Source organism: Caloenas nicobarica, chromosome 20, assembly GCF_036013445.1.
Source record: "Caloenas nicobarica isolate bCalNic1 chromosome 20, bCalNic1.hap1, whole genome shotgun sequence".
Lineage (NCBI taxonomy): Eukaryota > Metazoa > Chordata > Aves > Columbiformes > Columbidae > Caloenas > Caloenas nicobarica.
In genome coordinates, this window is record NC_088264.1 from 3,126,784 (window position 1) to 3,147,809 (window position 21,026).

Consider the following 21,026-nt stretch of genomic DNA (forward strand, 5'->3'; position numbering starts at 1 on the left):
TAGCTGAAATTAGGGTTGATGATAGGATTTAGAAGAGAGCTTGAAAAGGTACAAAAACCAGAGGTGGAGTCCAGATTTTCTCTAGAAATACCCATTGACTGGGATGGGAGTGAGGAATTAGTGCTCCGTCACTGCGAGAAGTGTTGCCGTGGCCGGCACTGGAGCTGGTACTGGGGTTTGGAAATCCAGCTCTTCACAAAATATGTTTATTGCTGAATCGTGCAGGGCCCACAGGGTTAGGTGGGAGGCTGTTGCCATTTGGGGATGCTGCCTTGTGCTCTGTTTTACTTTAGGGATTGTTCTACTGTGTGCCAGCAGGATTATGAGCAGGTCAGGGCATTAGATATGTGGCTGGGGAACGTAAAGTTTCAAGGCTGTTGAATTCAGTAAGGCTTGTGGGCTTGGCAAAGGAGTCTGTGGTCAGCAGGAGGGCAACACCATGTAGTCTTTTATATGGTACAGCTTATCCCTTATTTCCGATTATGGCGAGGAAATACAACAGTTCAGGCACTCAGGTCACTGCTGGATTCCGCTGCTCCTGCCGAGTTAAGAGATTTGTCAGGGAGGGACTGAAGCCTTGTGCCCTTCTTTTACAGTTTGCAGAGGGTTTTGGTGTCTTGAATACGTTTATGACAAATTCCAAACAAATCCTAGTTTGAGAGTCCAGTCTGGATGCTGGAGTCTACAAGCAATAGCCTTTCTACTTATTTTAGTTCTGCATTTGTCCATACAGTGTGTTCTTTTCCCAACAGGTCTACTAGTTAAAATTGAGGCTAGTGTTTGAGACACTTGCAGGTCCTGCAAAACCCAGCACTAAGAGATAGGGAGAGGGTTGTTGTCTGTGGGTAGTGATATATTCTCTTCCCACGTACAAAAGGGACCCCTGTGTACCATGGCTGGAATAGCTTGGGACTTTCCTTCCAGGTTTTTAAATCTAAGTATTCAAGAACTGCTTTTACTGATGGGTTGTACAGGCTTAAAAGTCAGGAGAAGGAGTCGTGTCAGTACGGGCCAATGTCTGATAATCTCTTTTGTTGTGGAAATGGTCTCTTGGTAAGGGTTTGACTTGAAGTTACGTCTTGGGAGTGGAAGATGTTGAGAACTCCAGTTACTTCTGACCTGTGCAGTTCCTGCAGATGTAGAAAAGGGGCTTATATTGGTGGAGCATGTGCATTATGATCTTTTATTATAAAGTGATCCTCCGGGGTTGAACTGGGTGTTTTGGGGGCATTGTGGTTAGGGGTTAGATTTGGAAATCTGAATTTGCTGCTGGATTCTTTGTGGCCGGCGGAGCTGGGAAGAGGGTTGGTGTTGACTTGGGTGCATTGCATTTTATTCTGTTAGTGGATTTATGGAGTTTCTGGTAATAATTTTACTAGAGTTAATGCCTGGAACTCCATAGCTTCCGTAGTTTGGCTTGGGGCTGTCTTCTTTAGTGCCTTCAGATGAAAATGGAATGTTGGTAGATGTCAATTCCTTCTGTTCCCTTTTGCTGCATGGAACAGCCTTTGTTCGGGTTAGGATCTGGGAGTGTCAAGCTGCTACATACTGAGATATGAGCAGATTAGGCCAGGGGTTGGAACAGGCTTAGGCCTGACCTTTTCTTTACAAAAGTAAAAGGCTTGAAATTTCCTTGGGCTTGGGATGAAATGGGTCAGTCCTGGTTGGGAGGAGGCACCAGCGCAACCAGTTCTTGCAACCAAGCGAGAAACAACAGAGCAGCAGACCAGCACTATGCTCATTTTTCCCGGTCTTATGCCATTAGATTTGACTCGCTCGCGTAAATCAGTTTCTGGATGCTGCCAGGGTTTGCTCCAAACGATACATGCTTCTTCAATAGGAGGTTCTGGATGGAGTTTCCATTTAGTTCTCTTTGAGATGATGTCTCCTCCAGGGCTCTGGAGGAGCGTACCCAGACTCTTCTAAATATGTTAGCAGAGAATAATAATTGCTTTTGGGCCTTTCACCTCTTCAAATATTTTTTTCCTCTGGCTCTGGATGTCAGAGACTTTGGTTATACTCATTTTTCAAAACACTAATTTGAAATAAGTTCAGTGTGTGTGACTGGAATATGAAAATGTCACTGCTGCTAAATACCTTCTCTTAATTTATGATTTAAAAAAAATACTTAGTTTTACTTAAAGCAGGGTTTAAATGCAAATTATTATTTTTAGTCATGGAGTGGGTTTGTGGCACTTCTTTAATCACTCCTAGCACACACTCACTTCCCCCCTCAGCTTTATTTCTCACACAAACAAGTCAGTTGTTGCTTCCACAAAAACCCTTGTCAATGAGTTGTTATTTCAGACTGGTGAGCTCACAGCTGTCTGCTGGCAGAGCTCAGCTCTGACTTCATGCAAACTAAGGCTATTGCCAGGACGTTTTTGCCTAATACCTGAGCCTTGAAGGAAGCTCTGTTTCACAGAACAAGAACCAAAATGCTATCGGTGATGTTTCCAGAGGCTTTGACTACAAACATCGCATCTGTTTTTATATACGTGCTACAAATTTAAGGGGAGAAGGGTATGTGTCCAGAGCTAGACTGGGGCTAAGGAATGCAGTGATTTATTTTCTATGCTCAACAAATTGCAAAGCCAGTGCCATGGTGTTGGTCGATCCTGCAGAGAGCTGCAGACCCGTTCAGCTTTGCATATTGTTTGTGCAAGATGCATCATTTGTTGCTGCACTATGTTTCTGGACTGCGTCTGTACTTCAATGCAGAGTGCCCCACCACTGCGGAGCAGGCAGGTCTAAATCACAAATGATAATGAGCGTAAATTCAGCGTACCACAGAGGAGGCGTGCTGAGGAGAAACGGGGTTCAAATCTCAATTATTTTTACCTCTCCAAGAGTGTGAGATCTCTAAGGGAAAGCAATTGCCTATTACGTCTAACAGCATTAATCACCCACTTGACAAATCCGACCAGCTCCTGTTGCTGCTGCAGAATGTGTGGCCAAGTTGGTTACTACATATAGGTTTTTGGGACAGCCCACAGATAAAGAAAAACATCTGGTTATGACAGTTCGGGCACACAGCTGGACCAAAATTCCAGCCTTTTCTGCTCAGGAGCTTGTATTTCTTCCAGATCTGCTGAACCGAAAAAGTCATATTTCTTCCAGGTCTCTTGAACGGCCAACACAGATGGAGCTATAAAGCTGTGCTAACTCTGGCATAGAAATTAAGAATATACTTAAAAGAAACCAACTAAGGAGCCAAAGAAACTGAGATTTCAGCTTCATAGATCTTGTATCAGGTGATGTGATCTGAATAAGTTAATGAAATACTTTAAAACAGAAGTCCTAGCCAACTGTTCCAGGGCAGAAATGTTAAGTTTACGCTGCAATGGTCTGTGAGGTGTCTGCTGCCCGTCTCGGGTCATTTGGAGCCTGAGAAACAGGGGCTGCAACCTCCTGCCGGTGTCTGCTCTGTTGGTCCTCCCTGGTGGATGTTTAAGAGAGCAGAATGATTTTCTCAAATGAGACAGAATTAGTCTCTCCCTTTCTCCGTGAGGAAATCAACTGATGACCTGTATTTCATTTATTTAAGAAATCCCTCTAGTGGCCAGTTACTTTGGTGATGCATTGTCTGGTTGCAGCTGATCTTGCACATCAGTTGCTGCTGTCAGATGGATTTCAGATGAAACTCATGATGAATTATTTGAAGGTCTCCAGAAAAAGAGCCTAAGATAGTTTCAGATGAAAACCAGGAAAAAAAAAAAAGGGTTGGTTTTTTGTTTGGTTGGTTTTGAGTGGCAAGCAGGTGATGCTAAAATCTTTTGCTCGTTCATAGGAACATGAAGCGATGCTTTGCCTATGGTCTATAGTAGATCAGATTAAATGATCTGCAATGGATTTATCAGATATTCCAAAAATCCAGTTTTACAGCCTTTGAAATTGCCTGAAAGCCCCTGGGAGCTCAAACATCCATGCATGGGAACACTGCTGGCCAAGGGTTGGGATGCGTGCAAGGGTTGTAGCGTGTCCCTATGGGGACAGGCACATCTGATGCCTGCAGATGGGTGTGGGTCTCTGCCGAGGTTATAAAGCACTTTATCTTGTGTATTTCATCCACTGGCAATGGATGTATTTCAGCTGTGAACCCTTCCTGTTGGAGGTGGCATAGTTGGGAACCAGGCTCTGCAAAATAAAGAAAATATCTGTTTTTATGGGGCTTCCAATTACCCAGTCAATTTACTAGGAAAGTGGTTACTAAGATTAAGTGCCCATTTCATCTCTTTATTTACATCCAGGCAGTGAAAGGGAAAGAATTAGCTATCAAACTGTGCATTTGCAGCCAGGATTAAACCTGAAATATTTAAAATAAATTGTGCATTTGCATTCTTCTCCATGTGCAGTTACCACACTTGCTGCTGCAGCCCTCGGTGCTCGGCTCTCCCCGGAATTTGCACCTCTCCAGTGATGCTTCCCAAAACCCACAAAGAGGGCAGACCAGCAGAAGTGAGAATTGTGATGTTGTGTCCTGTAAGGGAGACAATCCCATACTTTAAATGTCACTTTTTTCTTTTCCCCTCAGTTGGGGATGAGAAATGCACAGCATTACTTACAGAAGGCTGCAGAGCTATTGTCTTATAAGAGAAATGCTGAGAACTCACTGTTTTTCTTTCTCTTCTCTTTAGAGTTAAAACAACCATTGATGCAGCACCAGTTTTCCATCAGTTTGAGTCCAGAGTCGGTCTTTTCCGGAAGAAAATGTGTTCTGACTCTGGCAGCTGCAGTGTCACGTGTGTTCAGCAAGCAGTAGCCATGTGTCCCGCACATGTGTGCCCGTGTCTGCTCTGGAGGAGCCGTGTGGGTTTCTGTGCGCGTTAGCGAAACATGAGATTGCAAATGAAAGGAATTCAGAGTCGGAAATTTGAGCTAGCCTAAAGTATTTGGGATTTAAAACCAGAAGTGCTTTGCTTACATGTAGCTCCGTTCAGTGACGAGGTTGTTGATCGTGTAGTATTAACTGAGATGCCCGTGTTATTCTGCGCTGTTGTCTGTATGAGAAGACAGAAAATCTTTTTTTTTCTGCCTGAGTGCTGAGTTAGGCAGGAAAAACACACGTTTAACCACCTGTTTTGACACCATTCAAAATACAAAAATATGAAAGGTGGTTAATAAACCAACGCAGAATCACGTCCCTCTGTGATCTGCACCTGCGGGGACTGGAGCTGGGGAGGGATCACCAGGTCAGCAGAGGAAGCGGTCTGTTGAGCAAGGAACTCAGCAGATTGGGGCCTAATTTGGAATTTTGGGACACTACAGCAGTAGTAAGTCGTATTTAGCACTGTGGAGGCTGGGGTCTGGGCCTCAGCTCCTGGGTAGAGTTCATCTTCTTGTTTCTCAAAAGTGTATGCAAAGTATTTCTAATCCTGGAGATGTTTTGGGGTGGTTTTATTTATTTTTATCCAATACGAGTGCTTCAGTGCTTTAAAAAATAAATCTAGAACCACATTTCCAAAAACTCAGGGTGTTGTGTTTGGTCGGTTGTTTTTTTTTTTTTGGTTTTGTGTTGTTTTTTTTTTTTTTTCCTTCCCCAGTGATGAAGGCAAAATACGTGAACAGGAAGAGAGGCTTTGCCTTTGAGCTTTTGAGAGTTTCTTAACACCATCGTGGAGGAAAAGTTGTTCTTGAGATTGTCATGGCCACAAATTTACCACTAGTCTGACAAAAACTCCGTCAATGTGTTAAGTAAACTGCTCTACAAAAGCTGAATATCTGTAGTTTATTTCAGTGTATATTTTGGAAGGAGTGTAGGCTTTTATCATTCCTAGCTCTGACACCCACTCCTTTAATGGATTTTTCTCACATCACAAAAATCTCTTTGCTTTTGTTTCCCTCTCTGCAAAATAAAGCTGTAATGTCACCTCAGTAATGTCGCTTGGGCAGGTCGAGACCTTTGCGGTGGATTTTGGGGGGCACTCTGAAGATGAGGACACGTCACCATTCGAAGCGAGAACACTATAAAATCTGTCTCTGGTAGAAATTAAGAAAATTTGAATTGATAAGTTGACTATTTCATGCTTGCAAAGTGTTAACTTTCCAGCTGTTTCTTCATGATGGACAAAATTACATCCAGGAAAACTCTCTACTGCATATATAAAGGTTGAAATTTTTTTTTTCCTGCTTGGCTGCAGTGGTTGTTTTTCTGATTTCTTACTTAATTACGTATAAAACATTTTCAGCCATTTGCCAGCAAATATGACATAATCCATTTATTTTGAAGCACTGTACTATTCCATGCAATTCGGACAACTTCCATTTTCCAGTATAGCTGGTTACTTGAGAAAGGTTAGGCCAGAATTATGCAGTTTCAAGTTCCATGCTGGCTCCAGCAAAGCGCAACTCTCAAATAACTTACTGATGACTGTAAGGTTTAGCTTAATGTTGGTAAAAGCAAAATTTGGCATTAACTGCTCTATGCCAAGTGAAACCTGTGCCAGTGAGAGGATGATGATCATAAAATCATTTTGGTTGGAAGAGACCTTTAAGATTGAGTCCAACCAACTCTGGCACTAAACTGTGATCTTAAAGGGTCTTTTCCAACCTAAATGATGCTCCAATTGTATGATAATAAAATCCACCATGTTTACATTGCTCTTGCTATATTGCAAATTTGCAGTAAAGTCCAATGTCATTAGATGCTGTGTGTGGTTAACTTCATCTCGTAGGTTTGCAGAAATTATTGGTTGGGCTATTAAACTGCTTGTGGGGTGGTTTTTTTTCTGGGGGGGAAGGGCTGGTTGTATCGCCAGCATTAACACTGGTTTTGCTTTTTTTAGTGCTGATTCCTCGATCCCAGAATACTTGTTTCTGGCTGTGTTCTTTTCTGAAGCTCTAACGATCCCTAGATTGCTTTAGCCTTTGGCTGTATAAATTGCTTTGGCTGTGGTGGAGATCAAGGGTGGAGATCAAGATTTGGGTGGTGGAGATCAAGATTTGGGTGGTGGAGATCAAGTCTAGTGCAGGTGGTAAAGAGGAGGGTCGTCTGACCATTCAAAAGATGAACAGAGAGGAAAAGTCAGAGCCAAAATGTCAAATTTAGCCTAACAGTGCAATGAAGATGTCAACAGCAGCTGTTGGAAACACCTTAGATACCTTTGGAAGAACCTGGAGATGGTGTTGGGTGGGTTTTGTACCTCCCAGGAGCATCTGGTACACAATTTTTACTATTGTGTTTTGAAGTTTCTTCGCTTATTTTTGATACTGCGGGTCAGATTGAGACCTGTTGTAAAAAACCAGAAACTCTTTTCCTTTGGTGGAGAGAAGTGTTAGCCCTGTGACTTCTGGAGGACTGTGACATTTCCCACCAGCTGTGCACCTGAGTGGCCAAGAATGTGCCTCAGCACGTGGTGAGGTGGGATGCTTGTATACATTGGGGTAAATAATGCAAATCGCACATCAGCTGTGATGTGACTTGCTGGTGAGATGGCATCTGAAGCTTTTCTGGCTGTGGAGCTGTGGTGTCCCCAGTATACATCTGGAGCTACGAGCTTTTAGGCCACTACTTTTGGTTTCTCCCAGTACGTTCTTGTTGGTGCTCTTGGAGCACAGCTGGCTTGGGGTGCCCAGCAGCGCTGGGACATGCTGGAGATCTGCTAGGCTCAGCCTGGCATGAAGAGATTGGTCCTTTTCCTTGCCTCACCTCACACTGTACTCTAGACAAAGACTTTAATTGAAGTGTCTCTTGGCTGTAGAAGCAAGGATAACACTTCCCTCACCTGTAGACTCAAGACTGATCCTCCTTAAAGGCTGTTCTTCTAGAAACAGTTGGTTGCCCCTTAGGATGGGTCTAAGGGACTTTGTGGTCTGAGGAAGACCAGCTTCTATACGGATTTGCCTGCGATGGTCCATGGTGGGGACACTACGTACATGAGTTATCTGGGCCAGTGCCTGGATTCTTTATGACGCACAATGCAAAAAGCATGGCAGCTCTCCTCTTTGTGAGGAATTCATTACAGGTCCCTAGTTGACTTTTACTTGCTGTACCTCCTGGCCTTATTTTAAAAGCAGATTCTCTGGTAACACTTTCTATCCCAAAGGATGCTCGCTTGCCCGTACGGGGCCTGTAGAAGCAGCAGCCAAGAAATTTTACTTCTGTTTCTACTCCTCTCTGTCTGTACTAAATGTTATAAACACTTGGGGTTTTATCGTCTTTACGTTTGCCTGGAAGTGCCCAGTAATTCACAGCCCTCCCAGAAAAGCAGGAGTGTTGATTTTGTGCCCGTGTCAGCCTTGATCCTGTTATCTTGCACTGTAAGAATAAACTCAAGTTATTGTTAGTGTCAGAAGTTATATGAGGTTCTAGGTGCACAGGTGGTTTATTGTGCTGCCTGCTGAGATTGTGCTGAGGATGCTGTGGTGAAGGTTGAGATGGGGCACTGACTCTGATGGGGGAATTGGTACTGATCCTTCTAGCAGAAGTGAAAGGGGAATGGTATTCTATCAGCTGAGCATAAACCCAACACATTTTTCCTGTGGGAACGCACATGCCTGCATAGCAAACTTGGACTTATGTGAGCTGGGCTTTTTTAAGTTACCTTTCACAAACACACCAGAAATAATTCACAGATGTCTGCTGATCATAGTTTGAAAACTGGTGTTCTCGAGCCATCCCAAAGTTGAATTCCTTGGAAAAAGTCTTGCCAACTTTGTCTGTTTCTGTAAGTCTGATACCTGGTACAACACACCCGCATACCTGAGATTGATCTGCTCCAGTAATTGGGAAGGAATTACCCTTCCTGACTGCACTGAGATTTGTCTTTGGATTCTGTGTTACCCACTCCTGGAGGCAGCATTGCAGCTCAGCAGAATGGAAAGAGAATCACATGTATAAGCAATGGCAAAAAACTTAAATTGTTAAAACTGCTTTTGCCTATGCAAGACAAGCCTGGAGCTCTGGGTCTAAACCTCTACACTTGGCCAAACTCTCTGCGAGCACAGCAGAGAGAGAGCTCTGCGTCCAACGACAATGCTCTCTGTGCTTCAACAGCAGCGCTGGGATTTCTCCATGCGTCTCTAATGATCTATTCATCTGGTCCACGCTCCTACGCAGCTCTCGCTGTGCCCAGACAGGGAGTCCTTTCATGAAGGAGAAGTGCAGAGTCATATTTCTGAGTGCAAGTTGGCCGGGGGATTTATTTGTAGTGTCGGCTCGGCCAAACTAATTTCTCTCCGAAGTTATGCTGGGAGTGAGCCGCAGGGAAGGAGTAAGTGAACACCAGTGTGCCCAGTGCCAGCAGAGAGAGCAGCTGGGGCTGGCCCTCCTCTGGTGGAGAGCAGGTTATGCAGAGGGGCCAAGAGTTCTTCAGCCAAATGCTGAGCGTCCTTGACTTTGTCTCGGTGTTATTTGCGATTAGATGCTTCCCTAGGATGCCGCAACAGAAATATAGGTGCTTTGCACTGGGCTCATCGTCCAGCCTTCTGGAAGTTGATGGATACTTCGTGATTGCTGGTCTTGCCGCTGGAAGACTCTTTGGCCAGGCTGCAGCACTTGGGCTGTTGAATTTGGGATGGTGGCTGAGTCCAGACTTTCTTCCTGCCTGTAACTCCACTTTTCCAAGCCCTTGTGGGCAAAGCCGTATTGTTGCTGCTGGTGGAATGGATTTGTGTACCCATGGGGCATATGTATGTCTCAGCTTTTTCTGATTCTGTGTGGGTCTTGATCGAAAGGTACCTTCTCAGGAGGTGGGCTGCAAAAAAGCTTGAGGTCCTCCATTAATCCGTGCACGTTTAGTACTGAGCACTGTAACACAACTGCTCTCCAAAAGCCTGCACAGGTAGAATATTGCAAGATGTTGCTCAATGAGTGCGTACCTGAATCCTCAAAGTCTTCCAGCCCTGCTGAACTGGAAGATATCTCCTAGCATATGTGCCACGGTTTTCGGAAGTTGCCGTGTGTGCATGAAATATTTCACTGTTTTCTTTGTCTCTGCGCACCTGAGTATGTAGACAGGTCACAACTTGTTGGAGACTGAGTCTGGAGTGGTTGGTGCCGTTCTCCGATGGACAGCCCTGTTCAGCCTGCAGCAACAGCAAAGGAATTCCTGATCCGCTTCGGTTTGGAAGCCTGCACTTCACTTGCAGAAATTTTGCAGGATGCTGAGAGCACTTAGTGTGGCACAACTCGTCTTTGTCCCGTTTTGTGTCCTAGCTGTCTGGTTACACAGAGTTCATACCTCTGCTTTCAATAGGAGAAAATCTGATTTGAGAAGAAATGCAGCCCAGGGACTTACTGATCTGTGACAGTGACCTGTCTTTATTACTTATGGTCCACCTGCATAGCTGCTTGAAGGGAAAACTTACGCTTTTGGACATAAATGAAAATTGTAAACTACTGGACAGAGTAAGTGGCTTTCCTCGAACATCAGGAAGCCAGGGAGCCGTAATCTGAAGGTCACTGCAGGTGAAAGAGATCTGTGTATTTCAGTGACGCTTGCTTCAGGCTGTGTATAGAGGTTGGAAGTTCCAGAGTCACCTACTGATGTGAAAATACAAAATACCGTTGATTTTCAGTGACTATTTAGCTTTGAGCATCTCCTGCTGTTCTAAACGTATCTATTTTTTTCTTTCCAGAGGCAAAAATCTTCCTGGATGGCCAAGCATCCTTTGCCACTGGGCTTGTTTCTGGCCTGTTCTTACATATCTCTTGCGTTTCTTCCCTACTTTGAAGCAGACTCCATCTTCAAATGCTAAATTTTTAGTCTCAAAAAAGCCACTGCTACTAGACCCCATTGACTTCTTCCTCTGTCTTGTTCTGGTTTGAGATGCAAATTGTCGTGTTCTTATTTTACATTTTCTGTGGCCTCAAAGAAAAACCGTCTGAAAACCTTTGGGAAGAATGTCTTTATTGTTGCATATCAGCAAAGTTTTCATATGAAAGGGTCCATTATTGTGTAAAACTCACTCAAGTTTCACACAAAACATCCCAGTCATTTCCAGATCACAGAGCAGATTCTCAGCTGGTTAAAAACTTGAATTTTCCTTTGCTCCAGAATTAGCTTGCTGTGTGTTTTTTTTTTTTTTTTTTAATTGCTGCTCAAACTCCTCCTAATTAGTAAAGTTATTTAAAATATTCTGTTTGTGTTTAATATTTTCTTACATTGTTTTTGTCAGCCCGTACTGGACAAGTGACAACAGTTGCTTTTATTTGTAGCCATTTAATTAAACAGTATTTGGATTACCATAAAAAGGACTTCTACGTGTGTTAAAAATACTTTAAGTCTTGTAGGATATGATTAGAATGAAAATCCATAATGGAAAGGAAGTAGTAAGTCAAGAGTGTGTTAAAATGTCTTGTCTGGAAAGGTACATTCTGTAACACTTTGGAAGAATGAAGCGTACCTGTCCCAACCCCATAACCTGGCTGTGTTCAGCTAAACCTGTTCTCTGCAGGGGGGGGTAATCCTGAAATAAATAATTGTGAAATAAATATTCCATTATTCTTTGCCCGCTTCAAAGGAAAATAAGTCTGTCGATCCATACCAGAACTGTCAGCAAGAGATCTTGGGCTGCAGTAATAATGACAAGCTTTGGACCTTTAAGCTCAGAAAGGAGGTGAGGGTCAAGGAAAGGCAGGGAAGGTAAAGGAAGATGTACAGAGATATTAGGTTTTCTTTCCTGATCACAAAACCTACTTTTCCGTTCTGAAAATCTCAGTATTGTGTATGTAGAACTGTAAGGAGTGCAAGATCTACCTCCAGATGAAAGCTCGGGCTGGGAGGCAAGCGCCGTGTGCTTACCAATACTTGCAGGGCATGGTTCTAACTTTTTTGGGGAGAAAAAAAATTAAAAACCAGCCACTGAGTGGAATAAATTAGGTCTGCCTTTCCCTCCAATACTGGGTGTCTAGTGGGAGCCTTGTGCTCATTCTTCTGCCAGCTTGGTATGGAGATGGAGAGCTTTGCAGATGTTTCTATTTTAGGGGGACCCTTGGTAATGTGGTATGGGTCCATCTTCAATGTGCCCATTGAAAAACCAGTGCTCCTGGACACCTAAATTTGAGCAGATTCTGCTCTTTAAAAAACCTATCTGTTTTGTGTGACCAGAGCCAAGAATATTTCTAAATACCAGTGTTCCTTCCCAGTGGCTTACTCACTTTCATTAATCTTGAACAGCTGCGTTAGCTGGTGTCTCAATTAGCATTGGTGGGAACAAACTATCCCCTCAGAAATTACAGCGCTGTTGTAGATAATTCCTTGTCTGAGCCAATTGATTTCAGAGGCTCGTCACAGCCCTGATCCTGTGCGTATGAGACTTCCTGGGCTTTCCTTATGGGAATTGTTCCCTGGAAGCCAAGTCTGCTTGGAAATATTTACAAGGCCAGATGCAGATTTTTTTTTTTTTTAATTGCTTTTAAAGCTTTGTCCGCAACAGGGTGACTGTGGGGAGAACTAAAGCAAGATGAAGAGAGGACTTGGGGTTGAAGCAGCCAGAACCTCTGTTGCACTGCAAGACAATTCCCCTCGCACAGATGCCGGAGAAGCTGTTACATGTGGATTTTTAACTATGGGCATGAGGGAACCATAAGCAGCCCCAGCTTGATGGATTTTTTTGGGGAGATGTTTCCCGTGTTGCATCACAGAATGGTTTGGGTTGGAAGGGCCCTTCCCAGCTCCCCCAGTGCCCCCCTGCCCTGAGCAGGGACATCTGCACCAGCTCAGGTTGCTCAGAGCCCCGTCCAGCCTGGCCTGGGATGTCTCCAGGAATGGTTCATCCACCACCTCTCTGGCCAACCTGGGCCAGGCTCTCACCACCCTCAGGGCCAACAGTTTCTTCCCTGTGTCTGGCCTGAGGTCGCATGGAAAGAGCCAAGATCCTGGTGTGTTCGAACGTATGTATGCAATAATGTACATCTGTGAATCATTCACTTGGCCTTGGAAGATCATTGAAGGCTTTAAAATTGCTGCTGCTGCCAGCAAAATCCATTATCCACAAGCTGCTGAAGGGCACAGGGAAAAAGTCAGAGAAGAGACATACTTGTTGCATTCCTGGGCTGTGAGGTCCTGTTCTTGTCCAGCTGCCCAGCCGGGAGTGTTGCTGCTCTTGTTACTGGTTCCGCACTCCCACACAACTCCTGCCACTGCTCGGGGCTCAGACCATCTCTCCACAGGGGCTGACATCTGGGGGACCAAGTTAAAGTAATGAAAAAATAAAAGAAGGTACTTCCAAAAGTCCGTCCTTAATTAAGGAAAACCCTAGAACAAATGCCAAGTCTCCATGAAGCCAAAAAGACTTATGCATACATTCAGATTTTTAGCAGCTTGATGAAATGCTTAAACAATATTTGAACTTGGGCCTGAAGATTCAGGTCTTATTAATTGTGTGAGCATAACTGTGCTAAAATAAACGGTGGCAAGGAAGGCTTAAATCTGCTCACAGGCGCTGAACTGCGTTGTTGTGAGATAGCTTGGCGGCATCTCATGATGCATTATAGAATCATTTAGGTTGGAAAAGACCTTTAATATAATTGAATCCAACTGTTAACCCAACACTGCTGAGTCCACCACTGAACCACGTCCCTTAGCACCACATCTACGTGTCTTCTAAACCCCTCCAGGGCTGGTGACTCCACCACTGCTCTGGGCAGCCTGTTCTAATGTCCGACAGCCCTTTTACTGAAGAAATTTTTCCTTTCAGGCAGGTCAGAGATCAGAAGGTCTCCCCTCAGCTCCTGTTCTCCAGCTGAACCTCCCAGCTCCCTCAGCCGCTCCCATCACACTTGTGCTCCAGTCCCTTCCCCAGCTTTGTTATCCCCTGATCCATTGATATCTGCAGGATTTGAGGTGTCAAGTCTCAGATTAATGCATGTAAGGTATGACTGGCACTCCAGGCACCCACAAAAATATCTACAAAGCAACAGAGTGTTTCTAATTAAAAGAAAATTGTTAATTAAATGAGCCTCCTCGGTGCCAGGTGAACAAGAGCCTCATACCTGCCTGTTGCTGCGGGAGTGCTTGAAAAAATATAGTGAGCCCTGCTTGGTTTGCAGAATTTTGGGAAAGATCCTGAGCTGGAGAACATAAGTCATGAATAGTAGCAACTCCACTTGTTATTCTGTGGTAAAGAAGGACATTTTCACAACTGAAACAAAACACCAGAGTTTGGGAAATCTGGGTATGCTGCCCAGCTGGGTGCTGAACAGCTCTTTACTTGTGCATCAAGCCGTGGGGTGAGTAGCGTGTTTTGGTTCTTGGGAGGAAGATGATGGAGCCAGACCTACAAAAGCTTTGTCTTAAGCCATTGTAACAGTGCAGCTGGTTTTTTTGGTAGCTCTCCACTGCCTTGGCAGACTCCCTCTTGCTGGATTTCAAAAGTGTTTTGCCTCCGTCTTGTTTTGAATTTTTCTTTTTTTTTTCCCTTTAGGATCCATACCTTCTCTTCTAGTCTCTCCCAGCTGCGCTGTTTCCTAGTCAAGGTAATTCATCACTGGTTCACGGTGGAAACTGCCAGTTCGGTGGTTTTTATGTTTTGAGTTAGTTTTTCTAAGTCTGGCAGCATCCAAACACAAAGACAGGGAGAAATGACTCGTCTGTTACTTAATTTACCGCTTGTTTTGGGAAATCTAAATCCAAATTTGTATGCGACTCATATTAGGACTCCAGTGCTGGATTTTATTTTTCTTTTTGTCATTGTTGGCAGGGCTGAATTCACCCCCAGAATAAGCACAGTCATCAGTCTGTGTGACACTGAGCTCGGTTCTCTGCTCGGACCAGGCAGCTCTTGGAGCTGCCCAAAGTGACTGAAAGGTGAAGTGAGCTCTTGCTGCAGCATCTAAACAATTCAGAGGACTCTAGTGACCCTTACAAAGCCAGAAGTACCTTGCTGTCTTCTCTAGTCTCTCACAAACATGCTGAGTCCTGCTTTAGAGGGCTGAGCTCTCTGGAACATCTGGTGGGACCAGCTTTGGCTATAGCCCTGATAGCAAGAGTGGGGGACACAGCTCTGACTCAAAGACCGAGCCATTTGGTGACAGCACCTTTCTGTCTCCAAGACTTCTCCGGAGAGCCCAGACTAGCCAGATTCCCCGTGAGGGTTTATGCTTGTGGGAGGTAACTTCCTTAGAAATAACTGTAGAATTCAGCCTTTTTTAATAGGCTGGAAGGTGGCAGGTCAAATGGCCTTGCCAAACTGTAACCAACAGTAAGAGAGCAGGGCTTGAGCTGCCGCACCCTGTGAGTCTGTATTATTTCTAATAAAAGAGGAAAGATAGGGCTCTGCAGGTGATCTCCTTCCTATTCTGTCTTGCTACTTCAAACATGTGGGGGCATGGAGGGGTTCAAGGTCCAACCTGAGTATTTGGGCATCTCTGCACAAGCTGTGGAACGTGACATGCAGATATATGCTTCTTCCATCGCTGTTTCTTTTGAGACATAGCCTCTCTCTGAATGCTTTATTGCCACTCTGTTTTGTGAAAGGTGGCCAAGGGGAGCTACTGGTGCTTTTGTCACCAGTTTCTGTGCTACGGTTGTTAGGAGTGATCTGCTAACAGGCTTTCCGTTGGCTTTGGACTTCGCTTTGGATGAGGCTCTGCAGATTTAGGGCGTGTGGCCAACTTATGGCTCTTGTTTCAGTGGAACTCAATATTGGACTACATCCCATAGCAAGCCTGGTGGGTAAACTGAATCTCTGGCTGCAAGCGGAGAAAAAGCAAGAGGGACGGCTGAACTGGATATCTGTGGCTTTTCCTGGGACTTGGTTACGTGCCCAACTCAGTCCTGCAGCGTGCAGGAGCCCTGGAAAGCCATGGATGTCCTCCTCCCGGGAGCCGTTCTCAACGCAACCCCAGCCACCAGCAGCACCCTGACCCTCGTCATCCACGGTATGTGCTTGGAAGGGCGATGGCAAGGGGCCACTGGGACCTGAGGGTCTGAATTTGGCTCTTGTAGCACTCAAGGATTTGGGAGCAGATGGCTCAAACAATGCGGATCCATTCTCTGTGTACGTTTTTTTGCTGTGTTACATTACACTGGGATGAGGGCAGAACCCAACGCCCTCCTCGAGCCTTACAGTCTCTGAATCATCATCAGGATGGGTAAGGATCCTTTAGTTTTGCATAGAATCATAGAAACTGTCTCCAGTTCTGGCTCTGCTTTGCAGGATGCACTTCTTGAATGTGAAGTACTTTCTCCTCTTCAAAGCCCTTTCTCCCTGCCTGTTTGCCAAAGGGAAGAATTGATAAATATTAAATTCAGTAGCAAAATCACTGCAGGCCCCTGGCCATAGAGTTTCCCACAATGTGTGTTATGAGGTGACCCGGACTCTGACGAACCAAAGGCACACAGGGTTGGTTTTGTCCTGTAGTACTTTTCCTATACAGATGGTGAAGGTGATTTTTTTTTTTTTTCCTCCGACTCAGTGCCTGAGGTAAATAAACTGTAAATAGCTTGGGAGAGCAGACTGGGATGTGAAGAAGTAAAAAAGGGTGATTTATTTATTTTATTTTTTTTCTTGAGAGAGTGGAGGAAAACAGGAGAACCATCGAAGCCTAAATTAACTCCCTCTTGCAAACATAGTTTGAACAGACATTATCAGGCTAAATATATGAGCAGTCTGTAAAAGGAGCAGTTTTCCTCCTATGCTACTACTCACATATTACTCAATTAAAACAGTAGGAGACTAATGTTGCGCTTACTTTTCCGCTATTAGTGGTACTTGAGTTTTTTTGGGAGGGGGGTACTTTACTGAACATGGACAATGAGGGCTTGTGTCCATGGTAAGACTACTGCTTATAGCCAAAGTAAATATTGAAGTGGTTATAGTTATGCCGACATAAGCCCCCATATGAACATTCTCGCTCAAGCTTTTCTAAAATTTAACTTCTATTTATTGGAAATGGGTTTAAATCTGAGTGGAAAAAGCTGCCATGTTACTGGAATAGGTGTGTCCATCTGGAGGGCTGCTCCAGTTTAATTTATTAAACTTTATCTTCAGAAAAGAGTGGCGGGAATTTAAAATATATATATATTTTTTTTTTTTTTTTCCTTGTCACTCCACCAGTCTTAACTGGTTGTGTCACACAGGCTGTAGGTTGTAAATCTTGCAGGGGACCTTTTTTCTTTAAATTTTAGCCTTTGTTAATCAGCTCTTGAACATGAAGTTGCCTCCCTTTTAGTGCAAAGGTTGTTGATGTAACTGATCTCTTCTGAGGGAATCCTGCTGTTTAAGTCGTCTCCCCCGATTACTAGTTGCAGGCGGAGTGTGTTGGCTTTGGCTCGAGAGATGCCTGCAGGGAATCTCCTGAACTTCATCAGGTCCTGCACCTGGGAAAGAAGACCCCTTCACAGGGATGTAGGCTGGGGACTAACTAATCCACTCAAAAAAAAAGTGATTTACCTTGCCTGCCAGGAGCCTTTCCCAAGGGGAGTCAGCACTGGACACTGCCACCTCGCTGTCCTCCACGTGGTGCTTCTTACCCTTGGTTTGTCACACCTACAGACTCATCCCATGGCCTCGTCTCACTGTACCAGCCACGGCACAAGTGTTGGCTGCTCCGTCCCTGGGTCTCAACCCTTCCTGACTGTCCTCACCCAGGGAAAGGACGCTCAGTTTTCCAGAAACGAGGAGATGTGTGCCATGGACAACAGACCACCAGTGGTGGTGGTGAGATCTGCAGCAGAAATGGCCTTAAGAGTCTCCAAAATGGATTTAGAATCCAACTGGTCCATCCGAGTTAGAACAATGAAGTTTTAACTGTGTACTCAGCTTCTTGACGTCCTACAAACTATTACAGAAGTGTGTATGACGGGGAATGTCCTGATGTGCCTCTTATGGCTTGAGGAGCTCTCGCTGCCAGTGAGAAGTCCTGCTCGTATTTTTATTTGCCTGTTTTTTCTTGTGCGAGGGTTGTTATTTGAAAAAAAAAAGGAAGGAAAAAAAGAAGTGTCTGTTTTTCCATACAGTGGTGCTGTAAACACCATAGCTACTATTTTTTTTCTGGGGGGAGGATAGGTGGACTGGTTCAGATATTAAAATAGGAGTAAGTGCAAATTTTGTTTGATCTTAAATGTGAGTTGTTCTGGGACTAATAGTGATAATTACTTTTGAGAATAGCTTGAGTCGTTTGTTGGTGGTTTTTTTTTTAATTGTGTTGTTTTTGAGGCTCAAAGCTGGAAAAACAAGGGTTTGCCAAATTGCTAGTCATAGGGCATGTTTCATCCAGGGTGTGACAAATTTTACTGCCTTTGAGAACTCTTGGGCTTAAAAATGCTGCTGGGTGGGTAGTCCTGGAGACTTGAGTTATTTATTTGTGCCAGAGCTTTGTCTCATCAATGTCCTTGTTAAAGGTCTACTGGGCTGTGAATTTACCTTCTACATAACAACGCCATTACAGCCTGGGCAGTAAAATGCCATTTTTCTTCTGGCAGTTTCCTTGTGGGTAGATGTAGAGATTCCTCCAAGCTTCCGTTCCTGTGTCTGATGTCTGTCTGGGGTTTGTCAGCTATTGGGGTCTTCTGGGGTGAATTGTGTCAAGAGCATGCTGTCCTACTAGGAGCAGGATGGAGAACCCCAGGTGTGGGGGGTGCAGTTGTCCCCACTGATCTTACACAAGGTTAGAAGGTCTGGGATGGGGCTTGATGAGGGAAACGGGCACATACACCAGACTCTAGGATTTGTGGTCTTACTTTAAGGGTTTGCAGGATCTTTAAGACTAGCCTGGGCCTGGCAAAGAGGTGGTAAAACACTGCCCACAGAGGTGGTGGATGAACCATCCCTGGAGACATCCCAGGCCAGGCTGGACGGGGCTCTGAGCAACCTGAGCTGGTGCAGATGTCCCGGCTCATGGCAGGGATTGCACTGGATGAGCTTTGAAGGTCCCTTCCAACCCAAACTGTGATTTTGTGGTGTAAGATGGACTCTGATGTTCTTCAGGATGGCCACCATCATCTTTGCTTGGTTTGCATGACGCCTACTTGCAGTGTGGTCCTACTGTGTGGCAAGAGCTTCCTGGTGCCACTGCAGCTCCAGCAATGACAAGGAACAACAAAACCATTTTCACAGTTCTCTGGTATTTTAGGAATTTTGGAGCTGTTGACTGTGCAGCTGGTGCGTGGGAGGAAAGCAGAACAAGAGTGGTGAAATGCGCAAGGGCAGTGGAAGGCCCAAGCAAGTGTGTTAAAACAGGGGCTGGAGTGGAATCTGCGATCTATGAAATACGTGGAGCAAGTTAGACTTAGTCTGTTCTACCAGGTCAACACTATGACTGTTTTAGTCCAGTTAAACATCCTCGCAAAGCTAGATTTGCAGTGCAGTCCAACCCAGGGTCTTGGTCAAAAGAAACCTCGAAGTTATGACTAAACGCAGCCTTGCTCTGGCATAGGAGAGCAGCTAATAGCAAAGAAACCAGCCTCCATTCACTTGCTGAACTTTCATTATTTATTGTTTTGATAGACAGGAATAAATACTCAACAAATAAGCTTCCTGTCCTTAAATGATGGCATTCTTCTGAATTCTTGATTCCTTTTTTTTTTTTTTTAAATTAAACTGGGCTAAACCCTATGGGATTGATGTCTTCTCATTGCATGAACTAGAAAGGGTTCATGGTCTGATTCTCGTCTGGAGGATCATACGATGACTTGGGGTGGAGGTATTTTCCTGAAATAGTTTGGAGTAGCTCTAGGGTTTTGGGATGTGCCCCCTTTCTCCCTTCTGTGTGTGTCCCCTCCTTCCTTTCTTCCCTCCCAACTACAGGTATCTCTGGCTTCAAGCAGGGCGGAGGATGCTGTGGGAGATGCCTTTGGGTCTCTGGAGCTGGAGGACAAAATAGACGATTTAGAGCAGCTGATGGGGGCTTAGCACAGCCTTCCAGTGCCCTCCCCTTGGGGATGTGTTCCACACCCTCTTTGCTGTCTCTCCGTGGGACCTTTTGGGAGTATTTCTACTCCCAGAGGAATTTAAAGGGATTGTAAGTTCTCAGTGGAGCTGTGGCTGCACAGGTTGTGTCCTGCCATGGGGCTGTGCTTTCCTGCTGTTTGTCCAGGAAAAAAATGAAGGGAATTTTCTGTGGGCTCTCCCATGGCCATGTGAGCAGCCAGGTGTCGGATCCGCAAAGTCGCGGTTCCAGGGAAGCACAAGCTGGGGATGAGGAACCGGCACCCCAAAGGCTCAAAGATCCCAGGCGCAGATGAGCTCGTGGCTCCTTTGGGAGCGTTTGCACGTGATTCCCGTCAGGAACGTGGATCTGTGCATCCTATTCCAGTTTGCGCAGCTACACAGCTCAACCCTGCGGAAAAAAAGAACCATTCTTCAGATGATGCTTTTGGCGAGGGTGGGGGAAGAAGCAGGCGGGTTTCTTCCACCCCGTTGTTTGAGACTGAGCACTATTGCAGCATTTTAAGAGAGCACAGATTCTGCACAAAGCTCCTCTGTGTGTTTCGACAAACTTAGAACCTCTGTGTGAGGAAACAGTAGGAAAGCAAGCCGTCTCTGAGCCCCAGCCTTTTCAGCTTAAACGCAGGATATGGGGACAATACAGCAAGCAGAGCAAAATCCTGGTGCCACTAGATAGGATCTTCACAGCTGTAATAACTTACCTGCGGCCATTCGTGTTGTGGTGGCCTGTTGTGTCTTTTCCAGTGGGTGAAGTGGACATTTAAAGGGACGCGGTTAGAATCATAGAACCGTTTTGGTTGGAAAAGATGTTTAAGATCATCAAGTCCAACCATTAACCTCACACTGCCAAGTCCACCTCTAACCCACGTCCCTGAGAACCTCATCTGTGCATCCTTTAAACCCCTCCAGGGATGGTGACAGTCGGCAAGGAGAATTCACCATGCGGTCATTAAGAACAGAATTCAGTCCTGTACCTGCTTGATGCTGAAGCTGCTGTGGTCCCTGTGAGGCAGGAGGAGATGAGCAGAGGGGAGGGGTGTGTGAGGATGCCCGCGTTCTGGCTTTGTGGGGAATCTGGGCTTTGCTACGTGCTTAAACAAGGACTTGCACCTCTGTGGAGCTGCCCCGAGTTCTGCCAGGAGCTGGATGTGCCTGTAATAAATAGCTCCTGCCTCCATTTCACTCAATTACTG

The 21,026-nt window shown here is 45.0% G+C and overlaps 1 protein-coding gene across 3 annotated transcripts in view; it reads left to right on the plus strand.

The window, feature by feature from the left end:
* Positions 1-21,026, plus strand: part of COLGALT2 (collagen beta(1-O)galactosyltransferase 2) — a 50,832-nt gene that overhangs the window by 11,215 nt on the left and 18,591 nt on the right. The window lies entirely within an intron of this gene.